The following is a 16,201-nucleotide window of genomic DNA, read 5'->3' as shown; positions in this document are numbered from 1 at the left end:
AGAATGCCTAGGTTTCACAGTGACAGCTATAATATAAATTGTTGATAGAAGTGGCTCATAGCAATGTTAATATGTGTAATGGTGATGATTTCATACTGCCAGCTTCAGACCATTGAAGTTCATCTAGTTTCAGACAAAAAGTGTTTTTTCAGTATATTAAATAACAGTCTGAAAGAACCATTTTAATTCACCTTCATAAGCTGGGTAATTATTAGTATTAACTGGTTAGAGTCATATTTTTCAAAAATAGTTTGATATTTTTAAGCAGCAAGATATGTGTAAGGAAGTTCTATATTCTGAGCTTGATTTAAATAGGGGAATCATAAGATGCCCTTAAGATTGTGGTACAAGTGTCTCAGTAATAGACAAAGTTAGTGAGACCTACTCTTTATAAATACTTAATTTGTTCTGGGACTTGAGGTCTGTTGATTGTTGTAGTTCAGTCTCTCAGTCATGTCCAACTCTTTGCCACCCCATGGACTGCAGCACACCAGGCTTCCCTGTCTTTCACAATCTCCCAGAGTTTGCTTAAGCTCATGCCTATTGAATTGGTGATACCATCCAACCATTTCATGCTCTGTAGTCCCCTTCTCCTGCCTTCAATCTTTTCAAGCATCAGGATCTTTTCCAATGAGTTGGCTCTACATATCAGGTGACTAAAGTATTGGAGCTTCAGCATCAGACCTTACAGTGACTATTAAGAGTTGATTTTCTTTAGAATTGACTAGTTTGATCTCCTTGCTGTTCAAGGGACTCTAAAGAGTCTCTCCAGCACCAAAGTTCAAAAGCATCAGTTCTTTGGTGCTCAGCCTGCTTTATGGTCCAAGTCTCAGATCCATACATGACTAGTGGAAAAACCATAGCTTTGACTATGGACCTTTGTAGACAAAGTAATGTCTCTGCTTTTAAATATGCTGTCTAGGTCTGTCATACCTTTTCTTCAAAGGAGCAAGTGTCTTTTAATTTCATGGCTGCAGTCACCATCTGCAGTGATTTTGGAGCCCAAGAAAATAAAGTCTGTCACCGTTTCCATTGTTTCTCCATCTATTTGACATGAAGTGATGGGACTGGAGATCAAACCATCTGCAAGATCAGTCAAACTGCAAGGAGATCAAACCAGTCAATCCTAAAGGCAATCAGTCCTGAATATTCATTGGAACGATTGATGCTGAAGCTGAAACTCCAATACTTTGGCCACCTGATGTGAAAAACTGACTCACTGGAAAAGACCCTGATGCTGGGAAAGATTGAAGGCAGGAGGAGAAGGAGATGAGAGAGGATGAGATGGTTGGATGGCATCACTGACTCGATGGACATGAGTTTGAGCAAGCTCTGGGAGATGGTGATGGATAGGGAAGCCTGGTATGCTGCAGTCTAGGGGATCACCAAGAGTCGGACACAACTGAGTGACTGAACTGAACTGACTAATGGGACTGGATGTCATAATCTTTGCTTTTAGGATGTTGAGTTTTAAGCCAGCTTTTTCACTCTTCTCTTTCACCTTCATCTAGAGGCTCTTTCTGCCATAAGAGTGGTGTCATTTACATATCTGAAGTTGTTGTTATGTATTGCAGCAATCTTGTTTCCAGCTTGAGCTAAATCTGCCCGGCATTTCACATGATGTACTCTGTTAAATTGCCATTCAAATATCCAGTAACCCAGCCACTGTTTCTCAGAGGAATGTTACCAATATTTGTGGGGGGAGGGAATGTGGGTGTAGATGGGAGGACACACATCTTCCTTTGAGGGCCTATCCTAAACAATGCAGGATGTTTAGCATGACTGACTTCTTCCAACTAAATATCAGTAGTGCTCTCTGGTTGTTTTGATAGCCAGCAATACCCCTATACATTTCTATACTACACAGGGAGAATTAGGGGCTGCCTCTGGTTGAGATCTACTGAGTCAGTGATGCATTATTAATTTGGATTTGATTTTCATTTATGGGTTTATCTACTGTATTCTGGAACCTGTCTTAGGAACCAAGAAGGGTGCAACAATAAATTTATGCATCTTTGTTAATTTCCATTACCTTTCATACCAGTAGGGAAACAACATATGTCAGCAAAACAAGTACAATATAAGTAAGATATAAGTGAAAAGAGTGAGAAAAACACAGAAGAAACTGAAATTGATATTTGAAGAAATCTTAGATTTATAAGTGAGAGATGATATGGAAGATTTTGGGTGTGGGACATAGCATAATAAAAGCATAAACATGGGAAAATTCAAAATGCTTGCAGGAATGTGAATAGTTTGGCTCATTTGAATGGAGGACTTATATATGGTGAATAATTTTAATTGGAGCTGGATTATGAAAGTTCTTGAGATCCAATTAAAGTTTTAGGTGTTACTCTGTAGTGTGGAGAGTCTTTGAAGGCTTTTGAATGTTGGAGGATAATTAATCAGAACATAGGCAATTCTTAATGAAACATTAATATTATAGGCTAAATCTGTGGATAATGACAATAAATTTGGGTGGTATAATCAGAAACAAAGAGTGAAAAGAAATTCTGCTTAGGCAACTGAAAAGCCTGCCAATGGTCAAATAGATTGGTGTGCAAAAATGAGGAAAACAGCTTTTCTTTAAATCCAATATAGCAAATAATCATAAAGAGTTGGTATCCATTGATTGGTTAGTGGCTCTTGGCTGTCTAAAGCAAAAAGGATGCTATGGTTGAACTAAAAGAGGTTTTTGATGAAGGTTAAAGAGAGCAAAAAAGCTGGCTTAAAACTCAGCATTCAAAAAACTAAGGTCATGGCATCCAGTCCCATTATTTCATGGGAAACAATGGAAACAGTAACAGACTACTTTCTTGGACTCCAAAATCACTAAAGATGGTGACTGCAGCCATGCAATTAAAAGACACTTGCTCCTTGGAAGGAAAGCTATGACAAACCCAGACAGCATGTTCAAAAAAAGAGACATTACTTTGTTGACAGAGGTTCTTATAGTCAAAGCTATGGTTTTTCCAGTAGTCGTGTATGGATGTGAGAGTTGGACCATAAAGAAGGCTGAGCACTGAAGAACTGATGCCTTTAAACTGCGGTGCTGAAGAAGACTCTTGGGAGTCTCTTGGACTGCAAGGAGATCAAACCAGTCAATCCTAAAGGAAATCAATCCTGAATATTCATTGGAAGGACTGATGCTGAAGCTGAAGCTCCAATAATTTGGCCACCTGAAGTGAAGAGCCGACTCATTAGAAAAAAAATCGATGCTGGGAAAGATTGAAGGCAGGAGAAGGGGGTGACAGAGGCTGAGGTTGTTGGATGACATAACTGACTCAATGGACATGAGTTTGAGCAAGCCCTGGGAGATAGTGAAGGACAGGGAGGCCTGGCATGCTGCAGTCCATGGGGTCACAAAGAGTCAGACACGACTGAGCTACTGAAAAACAACATTGTTGAATCCTAGCTTAAGAAGAGTGTGATGATCAATTAGTTATACCTGACATGGGAATGGAATTGAGGAGTATAAGGACAAGTGCCATATGTTTGCTATCTCTACAACAGAACAAAGGCTTTTGATCGAATAAGAATTTAGAAGGCAGTTATCAGAAAAAGATGAGAGGCAGTTCAGACACCTGCTACTATAACCTACTGTAACTAGACTGTTATACAGACTTCATTCAAGCTTAGTATGAAACGATATATTGGTCCTAGTTTTTTTTTTCAGTAATAAAAAGCTGTGCACATAGATAATAATGTATTATTAAATAGTGTCTCCCAAAGGTAAAGAGCACAATTTATATAGAAAATATGCATTATTGGGAGTTTCAGAACCTGATAAAAGAATGGCATGAGTTTGGAAGCACAGGAAGCTACATTGCTGCATTGCTGATTTAGTTACCTGCTTGGTAATGGTAAAACCTGGTTAAAGTTTATTTGCTCTATTTAAAGATGTAGTTCTGTCATTAATCTAATATCTACCACACTTACATTTTGTTTTCTGTTTTGTTGAATGAATTTCTAATGACAATGGATTCTGAAGTGCTGTTTAATAATACAGTCTAAAAGCTACAACCACTTCCCCCCCGCCCCAGAAAAAAAGTAAAAATTGAAATTCATGCAGTGACTTCTAGCTCCTGGTATTTATGCCATGCTTTTTGCGGGGGGAGGTAAGGGATTATATTGGAGAAGGCAATGGCAACCCACTCCAGTACTCTTGCCTGGAAAATCCCATGAACAGAGGAGCCTGGTAGGCTGCAATCCATGGGGTCGCAAAGAGTCGAACACGATGGAGCCACTTCACTTTCACTTTTCACTTTCATGCATTGGAGAAGGAAATGGCAACCCACTCCAGTGTTCTTGCCTGGAGAATCCCAGGGATGGGGGAGCCTGGTGGGCTGCCGTCTATGGGGTCACACAGAGTCAGACACGACTGAAGCGACTTAGCAGCAGCAGCAGCAGCAAGGGATTATATAGGTGGAGGATAGGGTAGATATTTTTTCTTGGTTTACTCTTTTTGCTGGAATAGGACAGAACCAGAAAACAGGAAGTAGGAAAACACCAATTTAGGTAGGGGATTATTTATGGATTCTTTTAACCATTTTATTTCCCAATCCTATGGGATTATAGCCATCTAGCTTATCAGTCAGATTTAATTATAAAGAATCTGGGAAGAACTTGGAATTAAGATGGTGATCAATAACATAGATATAATATCAGTCCATCTATTTATTAAGGGATCCTTTTGAGCTATTTATAGAGCAATTTAGGCCAAGTTTATCTCCTTGCCACACATCTTATCACCAACAATAATAGTACTACTAGTTCTTTGCTTGTGTATTCTGTGTTTTGCACTGTGCTAAATAAGCCCACTTTACTTCCATTGCCTTACTTAATGTTAACAACAACTATGGTCAGGGTGTTATCATTACTTTAATTTTAAATGTTTGGAGGTTGGCATATAGAAAGATGAAGTGGCTTTCCTGAAATCATATAATTAGGAAATGTCAGGGCCTGGACTTGAACTGAGGCAGTTTAGTTTTGGTATTCTTATTCATTATCATTGCATATGCCACCTGTATTATGCATTATATGGATTATGCATTAAACATATACATAATATAATATATGTGTATTATGTTATAATCTAGATCTTTTGTCTGTGTTCTTTCATAAGTTCAATTCTCATTTTCAGTCTTTAAATAATTTGTGCTTTATTTGATATGCTTTAAAAATAAAACCCATACATACTCTACTGAATATTTCACACAGTAAGGTACAAGATGGATCTGAGTACTATCCTAGTCTGTATCAATTTTCCCAGGTGTATTAAGGAAGCACAGTATTCTTTTGCATCAGTTGTAGTACTGGTGAAACAATTGAAAGACTGAATTATGAGATGGTAATATAAATTATTTTAACTCAGCTTTTCCTTTGGGATGCTTTTTTATTTCTTTGGTATTACGTTTTTTTGCAAAATGCAAATTTAGAATTGATTTTGTATTTTTTTAATTTAATATTCAGTTGCTTAGGAAAAATCCCATGAAGGAACTCTAGATAAATATAATTTAAATAATCTGATTTTTATATCAAGCATATTTAGGGCCATGAATAAACCTTGCTCTGAATAAACCTCACTCCAAACAAGTGAGAGGGGTTTCTCCCATGATATTCATCCATTTCATATAATTACTTCAGTTATTTTAGATACTGCATCTTTATTTATGCTTTTCACCAATATAAATTTAAGAAAATAAACTATTTTATTATTATTGATTCTTATTTACAAGTGTGTAACACTTGTGTTTTCAAAATGTGTGTACATATTTTTCCATTTTAAAACTTCTATTTTTTCTGGGATAGTTTGTCATTCTGTTTTTTTATAAAGTAGAAAATGAGTGAACATTAGTTATTTGTTAATTAAAACACTATCTCATTGTAATGTCCTGTGTTTATATGAAAAGATAGTTAAAATGCATTATATAAAGCCTTAATATGTGTTAAACACTGAAGTCATATGTGTGTGAACAGGTGTGAGCTGAAATATTGGGCAGCAGTGTATAACACCATGGCTGACAGCAGTGGATGTTGAAAGGAAGTGCAAGGGACCCAAGAGCAGCTTTTCTTATTCTACAATTTAATCTGGCATCTGTTTTGTAAATGACTTATGTTGAGGCAAAGGAGTAACCTCTAAACAGCAACAAAATTGGAACCCAACAAATTTTTATTTCAACATTTAATATCCACTCTGTGACTCGTTTATGTAAACAATTTAATCAGCCTATCCGAGTCTACCTCATAATTTGGCATTTGATTATTTTTTAGTGCTCTTAGAATATATTTATTACAAGTGTTCTTATGCATTATGCTATATGCACTGCACAATGGGCATAATTACCATTCACTGGTAATAAATACACTCTTCTCTAAGTAGTATGAAAGTAGTGTTCTTCCAAACATTTTAATCAGAAATGTTCTTAAACACCACTCTACATACATTGCAGAAAATGTGTAACTTCTGTTGATAGATATAACACTGATCTTTTGTTGTTGTTCAGCCACTGAGTTGTATCCTACATTTTGTGACCTTGTAGTCTGCAGCACACCAGACTTCCCTGTCCTTCACTAACTCCTGGAGTTTGCTCAAACTCATGCCTATTGAGTCGGTGATGCTATTCAACCATCTCATCCTCTGTCATCCCCTTCTCCTGCCTTCAATCTTTCCCAGCATCGGGGTCTTTTCCAATGAGTCAGCTCTTCGCATCAGGTGGCCAAAGTATTGGAGCTTCAGCTTCAGCATCAGTCCTGTCAGTGAATATTCAGGACTGATTTCCTTTAGGATTGACTGGTTTGATCTCCTTGTAGTCCAAGGTGCTCTCAAGAGTCTTCTCCAGCACCACAGTTCAAAAGCATCTATTCTTCAGTGCTCAGCCTTCTTTATGGTCCAATTCTTACATCTGTACATAACTCCTGGAAAAATCATAGCTCTGACTATGTGGCCCTTGTCAGCAAAGTGATGTCTGTGCTTTTTAATATGCTGCCTAGGTTTGTCATAGCTTTCCTTCTGTGGAGCAAGTGTCTTTTAATTTCATGGCTGTAGTCACTGTCTGCAGTGATGTTGGAACCCAAGAAAGTAAAATCTGTCACTGTTTCCACTTTACCCTCTTCTATTTGCCATGAAATGATGGGACCGGATGCCATGATCTTAGTTTTTTGAATGTTGAGTTTCAAGTCAACTATTTCACTCTCCTCATCAAGAGGCTATTTTGTTCCTCACTAATCAATAGTGTCCTTAGAAACATCTTTGTTAAAAGTGTTCTTAAACAGTTCATCAAAAGCATTGCAGAATGTGTAACTACCATTCACTGATACTACACTCTTCTCTAAATAGTATGCAGGTACTGGATATTTGATAAGTTCCATTCAGTTCATTTCAGTCTCTCAGTCATGTCTGACTATTTGTGACCCCATGAATCGCAGCACACCAGGCCTCCCTGTCCATCACCAACTCCGGGAGATTACACAAACTCATGTCCATCGAGTCGGTGATGCCATCCAGCCATCTCATCCTTGGTCGTCCCCTTCTCATCCTACCCCCAATCCCTTCCAGCATCAGGGTCTTTCCAAATGAGTCAACTCTTCACATCAGGTGGCCAAAGTATTGGAGTTTCAGCTTCAGCATCAGTCCTTCCAATGAACACCCAGGACAGATTTCCTTTAGGATGGACTGGTTGGATCTCCTTGCAGTCCAAGGCACTTTCAAGATTCTTCTTCAACACCATAGTTCAAAAGCATCAATTCTTCGATGCTCAGCTTTCTACAGTCCAACTCTCACATCCATACGTGACCACTGGAGAAACCATAGCCTTGACCAGACGACCTTTGTTGGCAAAGTAATGTCTCTGCTTTTTAATATGCTATCTAGGTTGGTCATAACTTTCCTTCCAAGGAGTAAGTGTTTTTTTAATTTCATGGCTGCAATCACAATCTGCAGTGATTTTGCAGCCCCCAAAAATAAAGTCTGACACTGTTTCCACTGTTTCCCCATCTATTTCCCATGAAGTGATGGGACCAGATGCCGTGATCTTAGTTTTCTGAATGTTGAATTTTAAGGCAACTTTTTCACTCTCCTCTTTCACTTTCATCAAGAGGCTTTATAGTTCCCCTTCACTTTCTGCCATAAGGGTGGTGTCATCTGCATATCTGAGGTTATTGATATTTCTCCCGGCAATCTTGATTCCAGCTTGTGCTTCTTCCAGCCCAGCGTTTCTCATGATGTACTCTGCATATAAGTTAAATAAGCCGGGTGACCATATGCAGCCTTCAGGAACTCCTTTTCCTGTTTGGAACCAGTCTGTTGTTCCATGTCCAGTTCTAACTGTTGCTTCCTGACCTGCATATAGGTTTCTCAAGAGGCAGGTCAGGTGGTCTGGTATGCCCATCTCTTTCAGAATTTTCCACAGTTTATTGTGGTCCACACAGTCAAAGGCTTTGGCATAGTCAAAAAAGCAGAAATAGATGTTTTTCTGGAACTCTGTTGCTTTTTCAATGATCCAGTCGATGTTGGCAGTTTGATCTCTAGTTCCTCTGCCTTTTCTAAAACCGGCTTGAACATCCGGAAGTTCACGGTTCACATATTGCTGGAGCCTGGCTTGGAGAATTTTGAGCATTACTTTACTAGCGTGTGAGATGAGTGCAGTTGTGCAGTAGTTTGAGCATTCTTGGGCATTGCCTTTCTTTGGGATTGGAATGAAAACTGACCTTTTCCAGTCCTGTGGCAACTGCCGAGTTTTCCAAATTTGCTGGCATATTGAGTGCAGCACTTTCACAGCATCATCTTTCAGGATTTGAAATAGCTCAACTGGAATTCTATCACCTCCACTAGCTTTGTTCATAGTGATGCTTTCTAAGTCTCACTTGACTTCACATTCCAGGATGTGTGGCTCTAGGTGAGTGATCACACCATCATGGTTATCTGGGTCGTGAAGATATTTTTTGTATAGTTCTTCTCTGTATTCTTGCCACCTCTTCTTAATATCTTCTGCTTCTGTTAGGTCCATACCATTTCTGTCCTTTATCAAACCCATCTTTGCGTGAAATGGTCCCTTGGTATCTCTCATTTTCTTGAAGAGATCTCTAGTCTTTCCCATTTTGTTGTTTTACTCTATTTCTTTGCTTTGATCGCTGAGGAAGGCTTTCTTGTCTCTCTATTCTTGTCTCTATTCTTTGTAACTTTGCATTCAGATGGTAATGTCTTTCCTTTTCTCCTTTGCTTTTCACTTCTGTTCTTTTCCCAGCTATTTGTAAGGCCTTCTCAGACAGCCATTTTGCTTTTTTGCATTTCTTTTCCATGAGGATGGTCTTAATCCCTGTCTCCTGTACAATGTCACAAACCTCGGTCCATAGTTCATCAGGCACTCTGTCTATCTGATCTAGTCCCTTAAATCTATTTCTCACTTCCATTGTGGAATCATAAGGGATTTGATTTAGGTCATACCTGAATGGTCTAGTGGTTTTCCCTACTTTTTCAATTTAAGTCTGAATTTGGGAATAAGGATATTTGATAAATAGCAACATAAACCATTAAAAATTATGAAACATATCTGCTGCAAAATGCATATATATACATACACACAGATTAACAAGCACTCTTGGATTTTCAAATATATATTAAATGTCTATTATACATTTACTTTTAATTATCTATGGTAGTGGCTTCATTAAGAAGATAACAGTGAGAATTGACTTTGTGTGCTCTTTCAAATAGACATTTTAGTTATAATTCTCAATATTTAGGTAGAGTTTTACCATAGCTTGCTCATCTAGTTTTGAAATTTCATAGTATGTGTTTTCCTTCATACCAGTTTATTTCTACAATCTTCTTACTAAACTTTAAGTTATATCAGATTTGTTTAGTGTATTTCTTATGTATGATTTTTGTTCTGTAACATCAAATCAAAGTGACAGTTTTCTATTGGTGCCATGTTTTTTTGTACATTTGAAATTCCTGGCAATCCCTGGATTCTAATTTTGTAGTTCATTCATAGTAATATATCTATATTCTTTCATATACAGATTTTCTGACTTGCTAATTTGAGGAAGCTATCAGTTAAAATGCTAATAATTATCTGTTTCTTTAAATTTAGTAAATGCATGTAAATCCATGGCTGATTCATGTCAATGTATGGCAAAAACCACTACAATATTGTAAAGTAATTAGCCTCCAACTAATAAAAATAAATGGAATAAATAAATAAATAAATAAATTTAGTAAATGATGTGGTTATGATTTGCACTTGATGTCTTTTGGGGCCTTTTTATTTTCCTATTTCACATTTATACCAATTCCTTATAAAATATAGATTAATAGGATTTTCTTAATTGTTAAGTTTCAGAATATTTGAAATGTTTTTGGCTATAGATGCATATCTTTAATTTTGAGTTGTGGTCTTGGTTTAAATAATTTATATAGCCCATCTCTGACTAATACAACTCAGCAGCATAGACTTTTCCCTGAATCCTTTTAAGTATTTTTTTCTAACCTCTTCCAGATAAAGTCATAGCACACAGAATCAAGAATCTGAATTAGACTCAGAATAACGTTATATTAATCCAGGTTCAGTATAGTGGATTGCAGGAACATAAAACATTGATTGATGAAGCAAAATTACATGCTATTTACAGTTGTAAGAATTACTGGGTTGTAATTTCATCCTGTAGGACATGTGTGTGAAGACATTACCCAGTCACTCAAATTCATTCTGGTCTCTCACCTCTCTGATTACCAAATGCCTACCATGATCCTTATTCATTTTACTTATGAGCATATTTCTTTTAGTGTGGTATGCATTTTATTAATATCTTATGTGTTTTTGTTTAGTTGCCAAAAAAGTTGTTATTTAAATGCAGAGATTGTGTTCTGTTTCTTCCTTTGCTTCACAATTTTTAACAACTTGTGTATATCGAAAGCATTCATTAAATCTTTGGTGAACAATGAATGAGTGAAATTCAGGAATGATGAGTTGTACAGACAGAATATGCTCATTACAAAAATTCACAGCTGTGGATAGCTGGCTGCACTTAGATTACTCTGAGATTGTGGTCAGCTGTCTCTTATATCCTCTAGCATGCTATTTTAGAAGATAGTTTTGGGGTCTCATAAAAGCTATTCACAAATCTTAGGCCATCTCAATTACTAAGAAAAGTAGAGCAATATATTGGTTAAGAGCATGGAATCTAGATTTTATGTTATTGTATTTAAATACTGACTCAGCCACTTACAGGCTTATGCATTCTTAAATAAGTGATTTAACTCTCCTTGAGTTAGTTTTTACATCTGTAAAATGGGGAGAATGAAAGTTCCTCTGTCACAGAGTTGTTTTGAGAATTGAGTTAATATATGAAATATGCTTAGAATAGTGGCAAATATTAGTTGTTATTATGACAGAGGGTCTTGTAGTTTCTTATGCTAAAAAATTCTCCATTTTTATTTATAAGTAAAACATACAGGCTAATCTTGATAGCTTATGTCAATACTCATAAATATAAAATGGGTTTGTGGCTATATTATGACTATATTAATTACTCATACATTGGCAAATTAAATTTAAATTTCATACAAGCAGATGCATGAACATATTCACACACACAATATTTAAGGATTTTACTGTGACCTAATTTGTAAATCAATACTATTTATAATAAATTCTGATGAGACAAAGTGTCATGGGATAAGAAGGGCAAATCTGGGTAGGGGTGGGTGTGTATGTTGTATAAATCAGCTTGAAAGTCACAAATGTTCAGATTGATAACTTAATATTCAATAATAAATTCCATCCTTGGCAATGATTTGAACATCACCACTATGTCTGTGATAATGGATATAAAAATACAGATTGTTTTTAAACCCCAAAAATTGTGAGACAGATATTGGGAATGAGTTTTCTGCTTTTAATCTTTGGTCTCATTTTTAAGGTACCTGCCAACTTACTATAAATTTTAATCAATTCTTAAGCTTCCTAAATATCTCCTTGGATGTCTGCAATGGGTTTTATGCATCATGGGATTTAGTCTCTTTAGCCTTCATGGTTCTTTAAGGAAATTACCATGTCTCTGATTAGCAAGGTTTCCAATGCTTATAGTCTGTAGTATGTTTATCAAACAAACTTGTTATTTATGTCATTAATAGCTCAAAGTATCACATGTATAAATGAAGGCAAAATGATATGTATGGACTTCATCCAAAATCCAGTGATCCAAAGATGCAGGCTATTGACTGGTAAAACTATGGAACTTGCTTGAAGTCCATATCTATTATCTAGTCCATATCTTTCCTAAGTAATTTTTTTAAGATTGTTTAATTTATTTTAAAAAAATTTGTATAGGGGTATAGCCAATTAACAAACAATACTGTGATAATTTCAGGTGAGCAGCAAAGGGACTCAGCCATACATATATATGTATCCATTCTCCCTCAAACTCCCATCCCATCCAGGGATGCAGGGATTTTTCAATCAATGTGGAATACAACATCACAAATTGAAGAATAAAAACCATATGATCATCTCAGTAGATGCAAAAAAAAGTTTTTGATAAAATTCTACACCCATTTATTATTAAAAGAAAAAACTCTCCAGAAAGTGGGCACAGAGGTAATATGTATGTGTGCATGTTAATTCGCTTCAATTGTGTCAGACTCTGACCCTATGGACTTAGCTTGCCATTCTCCTCTGTCCATGGGATTCTCCAGGCAGGAATACTGGAGTGGGTTGCCACACCCTCCTCCAGGGGATCTTCTCAACTCAAGAATGGAACCCAGGTCTCTTAATGTCTCTTGCATTGGTAGGCGGGTTCTTTACCACTAGCGCCACCTGGGAAGCCCAAAGGGAACATGCATCAACATAATAAAGGCTGTATAAGATAAACCTACAGCTAGCATATAAATAAGTTTTAATGAAAACATTTGAAAAAGCAAAGGCAAAGTAACCTGGTAGAGATAGCTGACATTTATTATATCAGATCAGTCATCTACAGGAAGCAGGTTATTTTATTAACTTTGTTTATATCACAATTTCTTAATTTATTTCTACAGACTTATTGACAGTATATTATATTCTAGTGCAAATATCTGCTGCAGTTCATAAAATGGAATGTGGAATGTAGTACATATGAAATATCCAGAGCAATATAATTACTATCATACATACATGAGAAGTAAAGGAAAGCTAAAATTCTCCCTGACAAGTCATCCAACTTTCAAATGTAGTTAGAGGGAAGTTCCAAGTATGAGCACCATCCACAAAAGTGTTTCTCTAATTCTATTGAACATAACTATGTATAATTTTCCCCTAGACAATTCCTGGTATTAAAACTGACCCATACATAATTCAATTAATCTTTTTATCATATTCAATCACTCTAATGAAATTAGTTCACCAAAATCTATAAATTAATAGGAAGATTACTTTGAGATATTTAGCTTTCAAATTTCTTTTGACATGGTTACACAACTTCCTCTTCGTATTTCTAATTTACTAATCAAACACTTATTTCTCTTCCTTTAATGTAAGGAAATAATGAACTTGAAAAATAACCTTAGAGTGAGAAATACACTCAAGTTTAGGTAGATAGTTTGGAAATGTCTGAATAATATTTCTGGTTATTTTCTACATTGGGGCAGAGAATTTTTCTCTATCATGAAGTTCCGAGTGGGGGAAATGGGAATTCTGAATAAATATCTACACTGATGGAAGTTGGGTTATTCTAAGTGAATAACTTCACTTCTTTAAATTTAAAATACAATAAGAAACCCTACTAATATATTTTATTTTATTTTTATTTATTTTTTTAGAAACCTTACTAATTTATGAGTAATCAAGGGTAAGGCCTGTCTGAATATGTAGCAGTAGAGAATTATAAACATTTAAAATAAATATAGTTGTAAACCTTTAAAGAGCAGATTGTAAGGAGAATGAAACTAACAAAATAAGTTAATCGAGGTTGTTTGTGTGTGTATATGCACACGATCTCAGTTATGTCTGACTCTTTCCGACCCCATGGACTGTAGCCCATTAGGCTCCTCTGTCCACGAAATTTTCCAGGAAGGAATACTGCAGCAGGTTGCAGTTTCCTTCTCCAGTAGACTCAGGAATTGAACCCATGTCTCTTGTATCTCCTGCATTGGTAGGCCAGTTCTTTACCAGCTGAGTCACCAGGGAAGCCTAGTTACTAGTAGATCTTGTTTTAATAAATAGATAAGAATTCAAACATGATTTAATTAGTATATCAGCATAATTAAATATATATGTGCATTTGACAAGTTGTAAAAAGCAGTTTAAATATTCCTCATGAAATCTTACTTACATTATCTTATTAGTTAACAGATTTTCTAAACATACTGTAAAGGTAATCATTCCCCTGACTTAATGACTTTTTAAAATACAAATAAGTGGAATCTGTATTAATTAACTTATACTGTTATGTTCCAGAGTATGAATTAGCCATACTCACTATAGCTTAGTTGGTAAAGAATCTGCCTGCAGTGCAGGAGATGGGTTCAGTTCCTGGTTTGAAAAGATCCTCTGGAGAAGGAAATGGAAACCCACTCCAGTATTCTTACCTGAAGAATCCCATGGACAAATGAGCCTGGCAGGCTATGGTCCATGGGATCATAAGAGTTGGACACAACTTAGTGACTAAACCACCACTATCATAGGGAAGCCCAATATCAAATTTCAAGCAAATTATAAGTTTATTTTATTTTTACTATTTCCACTTAACTACTATTATTATTATGAATAACCAAAGGTGAATGATAATTTCATAATTTATTTATAGTCTTTTGATGATTTAGTTATTCATAGCTCAGCAACCTTTCATGTCAGTTATATTATTTTCTCCATTGTATAATACACTGTGTTATGTTTTTATGGTTCCTCTAGTTTCTCTCTAAATAGATCTGAATATATGTGGAAGAAGCAGTTCACTAAAACATATATGTGAGAAGTGTGGATTTTTATATTTTGAATATAGTTTTGAAGCACTTTATCCAAGAGTTTGCACCCTCCCAAAATAGTTCACATATATTTAACTATGTAGATTTGTTGTTGATAAAATTCCTAATATCAAAGCACTCACAAATAAAAAACTGTATTTTATCTCACTTCACTTAAGTCCTTTTTAGGTATTATTATAACAGATTCTAAATATGTTTTAGTTATCCTCTCTGACTGCTCTTGTATATTTAAATATACAAGATATACAAGATACAAATAGGATCTCTTTAGTGAGTTAAATTTTTCACTGAAGCATTTTTGTAAAGACCTATAAAAATTGTCCTTCCTAAGCCTTTCTCACTAAAGATGCTAAATTTAAGATGAAGTGGTGAAATAAAGGGTGGAAACAGCTCTTTGATAATGACAAAAGAGCCACAAGCAAGCCTATTCCAATAGAACTGTGTAGTTACCTTTACAAGGATGTATAGTCTCTATTTTCCTGACATCTCCTTAACTCTTTTGTGTCTTTCTCAGAGTTGATTATAGTTTTCGTGTATATGGAGGAAAATTTGAAAGAGCAGAAATAAATGACGAGAAGCTACTTAACATCACCCAGCAAAAACTTAATAAACTTGGCATAATCCGAACTGCCCACCAGGATATCATATTAAAAGCAGTCACTAATATCTATAAAAAAGTGAGTATAACTGTGTACTATATTGCCTGTCTTTCTAGCTCAAAAAAAAAATAATAATAATTAAAGGGAAAAAGTGTACTACATGATCTACAGTAAAATGCAGCTTATTGCCTTTTCAGTTCAAAGGTTATTTTGACTGATATGGTCTCTAATTACTCTGCTTAAGAATTCTGTGTGCCCCTATATTTGAATCATGGCACTGTCTGAAGTGGTTGATATTGCTTACTCTGCCTTGAAGATGTACCCCATAATTCTTGGGAAAACTCAAGGATAATCTTCATAAAGTTACTTTCTCCTAGAAATGAATGTCAGAGGTGGAAGTTCTTGAAAATTATTAATAGCTCAAAAATTCCTCTAAGATAAAAGGATTTAGAAGAAAGCTACATCTACTGAGCCTCTAAATGAATCAAAGAACAATGAGGGAGTTGTCAAGGCCAGATCCAGTATTCCGAACAGCTGATTTGCACCTAGAAATAGAATTGCCATTTTACATAAGAGTCAAGTCAACCAGAAACCGAATAATAAATACAAAGGGCAAACTTATGACTATTTAAGAAACATA

At 35.7% G+C, this 16,201-nt stretch overlaps 1 protein-coding gene across 1 annotated transcript in view; it reads left to right on the top strand.

Moving 5' to 3' along the window:
* LOC122690232 overlaps positions 1 to 16,201 on the top strand; it is a 414,205-nt gene that overhangs the window by 122,178 nt on the left and 275,826 nt on the right. The window contains exon 4 of the mRNA XM_043897283.1: positions 15,477 to 15,639. The gene's annotated coding sequence lies outside the window, so the exon portion shown is untranslated. The remainder of the gene's footprint in view (positions 1 to 15,476; positions 15,640 to 16,201) is intronic.

This window comes from Cervus elaphus, chromosome X, assembly GCF_910594005.1.
Source record: "Cervus elaphus chromosome X, mCerEla1.1, whole genome shotgun sequence".
Lineage (NCBI taxonomy): Eukaryota > Metazoa > Chordata > Mammalia > Artiodactyla > Cervidae > Cervus > Cervus elaphus.
The sequence above is the reverse complement of the archived record's forward strand: the minus strand, read 5'-3'. Positions and strand labels throughout refer to the sequence as shown.